The following is a 4343-nucleotide window of genomic DNA, read 5'->3' as shown; positions in this document are numbered from 1 at the left end:
TCTCTCTCTCTTCTCTCTTCTCTCTCTCTCTCTCTCCTCCAATCTGAACCTCAATTTACGGGATTAGATTTTGAATGGGAACCCAATGGAAGCCATTTTGGTTGTTACCTATGGAATGCACTTTTGGGTCTTACACAGACAAGTTTAAGACTTGTGGTCAGTGCCATTATGGCCATATGTTTATTTAATATTGAGGAAGTGCGCACTTTTTTTCAGTTGTGTTTACACAGCACAGGGTTATAAACTCTGTTTGTCAGTGGCATTATGCATAATTTGGGTATTTATTTAATTGAGGTAATCGCAACTTTTTCAGTTTGTTTTACAGCAGAAATGATTGAATCCAACATTGTTGTCGGGTGCAATCTAATTTTCTGTATAGTAATTTATTTCTTTTGAATCTTCTGGAATGGCATTTTTTTAAAGTTTTGTCAATCCCGGATGTTCCATTTGCGGGTTAATTTTTGCATCAGTTTCAAGGGCGCCTTGCCAATAGTTGTCATTGGAGAAAAAATTTAACAGTATCTCCATTTATAAAGGAGTCAAGAAGTTGTTTCTTGGGGTTTGGGGTGTTCAATAGGTATTAAGGGTCATGGATCTTAGGGTCAATGATCATATATATATGTTCTGTAGCGGGGTTTGGACTGAGATTTAATGGTTGGGGGTGCCATCAGTCAGAGGTCAAGTCTGACAAAGGTAAAATAAAACAGAACTTATATTAAATAGTTAGTTATACCCTAACCAAAAATAATACCAGGCCAGGATCAGAACACAGCAATAAAACCACAAAAAGCAATCAACGAACCCAAACCAGGCAAATTGCGGATTTCCGAGCAATAATAAATGGATTTTTCACAATTATTTGGTCCACCCAGTTGCAAAAAGAAGAAGAAGGTGTGGCAGGCGGGCGTGACAGTATTTGTTCCTCAGGTCCTGTCCCTGGTTAATTCCCGCAAGTTTCAGTCCATTTCAGGGAAAAAGTCAACGTTCCAAGTATTCTACAATTACCGACAGTCAAGTCCCAGTACATGGCGCACCACAAAACAACAACTCCAAAACCATCCGCTCGGGTTTTACCGCGGACTCAACACAAAATAAGGAAATATAACTCAAAATAACCAAGCATCTCTCGTCGCGGTGCAGCAAAACACACCACAAAACAAAAATGCCACCACCGATCCCTGATCCGCAGGGGAAAATAAACACCATCCCAAAAGGCAATCGTGCCGACGGACTCCCAGCGACGAGGATTTTAAGACAAGACGGCTATATCGCGGACTTCAACAACACTTAATGCACGCTGTCACCACTTCCTTCCCTCCACGGACCTCCTTTCTGACTCTTTTCCCTTCGTTCCACCGGTGAACTTTGCACTCATCCAAATGCCCTTCATGGAGGATGGAATTCAAACTGAAGCGGGTCCGGTGGAATTTATTTTCATTGGAGGTAGGAAGAAATGAAATGTGGGTGTGATGGAGAAAAGCCATGAATAAGATGTGTGTTTTTAATGGAAAGGTGTGTAGCAATGTGAATTCTGACTTTGCCAGGCGCTACCAATGTATATGTGTGGGGTGTGTTATCGGTTTAATCGGTATCGCGTTTAGGGGCTGAAAAGTTATCGGTTATCAGTATCGTTTTTAAAAACCTGTTATCGTGCATCCCTAGCTGGGGTAACCGATTAATTTTATTAACGATTAATCGGGCGATTATTTTTATCGATTAGTCCGACTAAATCTAACAAACTAAAAAAGGTGGCACATGTTCTGACCTGATATCGCACAGTATTCTCAACACTCACTCTATTCCTGTACTATTTATCTACCCTTCTACCTCTTGATGGATCAGGGGAAGATTTTTTTTAATGAGAAGCAACATCTCTGCCTTTTCACGTGCAAGTCTGTTTCTTTCCTCGGTCATCACATGTCCAGCAGCAGAAAACAAGCGCTCGCTGTCGAAACATGTGCAAGGCGCTGACAGATATTTCAGAGCAAGCTGGGCCATGCACTCAAAACGGGACTGGTTGCTCCTCAGTATTCCAGTGGACAGCGGCTCACGTGAAGTGTTGGCTCCGACAGATATGACTGAAGCTAAAAGTCAACAAAACACAGCACAGAAAAATACAATCTAATTATGATGTTGTTCTGACCATTAATGCGAGTTATAAGTTGTCTTTAGAAAATGTTAAATAAATCTATACACTTACTTCTGCATCCACTCTGCTGTTTTCCTGGTGAATGGCAGCTTCAGTGTTTTCTTTCAGTATTGCCTCAAACATTCCTAACAATGAGTTATTCCCGTCTTTCCTGCTCCTCTTTTCTGGTGGCTCCTCTGGCTGGGGAGTGACAGCTGTGGCACCATCATTCTCCAGCAACTTTTCCCGCAGCATACCTGTTGCTTGCTGTTTTGATGCGAGGGTGAAGTAGCGGTCCTTATATCTTGGGTCCAGTATTGTTGCCAGATAGTACAGGGGCTCCTCCTTGACGTGACCAAAACGTGATTGCACTGCTTTTAACAAGGTGTCCTTTGATGTCTTCACTCCGTCTGTTGGAACAGTTTGCTTAAGCAGACGCGTCGAGGCTAGGATGGAGGGGAAAACGTCTGCAGCGGTGGCCGTGGCCTTGCTGATGTTTCTGGGTAGCTGTTCACATGGATCGAGGATGGTCAGCATGTTTTCGACCAGGGTCCATTGGTGGGCGTTGAGTGTTGCGGGCAAATGGTGTTCAACTGCATATGCTGCAATAGCTTGTTTCTGCGCCACTAGACTCTTAAGCATGCAAAACGTGCTGTTCCATTGCGTAGCTATGTCTTGTTGGAGTTGTGTTTGTGGCACTTGCAGCTGTTCTTGTAACTTCCTCAGGGCGGAGGACGCTACTTGAGACTGTCTAAAATGTCCAACAATCTTGCGTCCAATGGCAACACAGTCAGACACAGCTCTTTGACTTAACACAGCCTCGTTCACAGCAAGTTGTAAAGAGTGGGCCATGCAGCCCAGGTTTGAAACACCGCACTCTTTCATTGCCATTTCTAGAGGCCAAAGGAATGCCATCTAGAGTAGCTATATTTTTAGACAGTGAGTCTCTGAGGTTTTTGGGGCCAAGTATAAGAATTTTTTTGAGTTTAACATCAGAAAATTGCAGCTCATCCAGGATTTTATGTCCTTAAGACACGTTTGTAATAACTTAGGATAACTTATAAGCACCAAGATCTAAAAAGTGTATGCTAGTAATGTGGGTTAAAACTGGATAAAAAGTCAATTTATGACAGCTTCTGGCAGACAGCCTCAACTAGGACACATGCACAAAGGGGATTTGATGCCACTGACAAGCAACCGGTGAAACGCAGCATTACCTAAATAAAATGACATTATAGCTTCAAAGCCATCAAGATGTAGATGTTTGGACTGAGTGGTGTTCTATCAGCTTTTTAACAGAATAAAGCCAACCACCTGCTCTGTTTTCATTATGGCATTGCTGAACCCAAATGCATGATGTCACTATTGTCAAGGATAGATGGCAGCTGAAATACCAAATTACACACACACACACACACACACACACACACACAGTTGTACTTTACTTCCCTCCCATTGAGTTTTTCTTCCCTCTAGTGGACACACCTGAACTTGCTTCTTCAAACAAACCTGTGGAATGACGAGAAAGGAACAGTTTTATAAATCACAGTCAGCCCATTGGAAATTGGAGGTTTTTTATGTTACAGTCAGCAGTTGCCATTGCTTGTGAGCTCTAAACATACACATTGGTCTGTCTCCTGAACTAAGTAACCTCACTAACAAGATAGAGAGCACTCTAGGCACTAACCAGGGCAACACTATTGCCTACATTTACCGGAACATCTCCTACAACAACTAATAGACTGATGTGTGTCATGACTGTGTATTATACATTTCTTACATTGTTCTGTGCCTCATTTCAGGAGCTCAACAATGGGAAATTCACCACTAATGATGATTAAACAACAACTATACATGCCCCATGGTCATCATATGAACACTGACACTATTGTGGAGACCTCAACAAGTGGTTGTCAGTGTTGTGTATAGACGTATGGTCTTTACTAAGCCTGGTCCTAACTGTCTGTAGAAGGGATTTTTTTTTTTAGTTGCACCAACCAAACTGAAGCCTAGTCCTAACTACTTTTAATAACCTAACTCTTTCCAACTTGTAGCTAATAATTAGTAATTTGCAAAAACATTATGGAGGATCAAAGAAAAGGAAAAAGCAATTTCAAGGACATTGAGATAAGAATATGAATAGAGCTGTACAGCCAGCACAAGACGCTGACTGCTACGAGTGTTGGGGCCAGACTAATAGAATTTTTTTTTTTTT

At 42.0% G+C, this 4343-nt stretch overlaps 1 protein-coding gene across 1 annotated transcript in view; it reads left to right on the top strand.

Annotated features, from left to right (window-relative positions):
* The window catches only part of LOC118325349 (signal transducer and activator of transcription 5B-like), a gene marked incomplete in the record, with an annotated part of 21880 nt that overhangs the window by 1846 nt on the left and 15691 nt on the right, over positions 1 to 4343 (top strand).

The sequence above is a fragment of the Morone saxatilis genome, unplaced genomic scaffold, assembly GCF_004916995.1.
Source record: "Morone saxatilis isolate NCDOM2014 unplaced genomic scaffold, NCSU_SB_2.0 Contig1, whole genome shotgun sequence".
In the NCBI taxonomy this organism is placed as follows: Eukaryota; Metazoa; Chordata; class Actinopteri; family Moronidae; genus Morone; species Morone saxatilis.
This window is presented reverse-complemented; position numbering and strand designations above follow the sequence as displayed.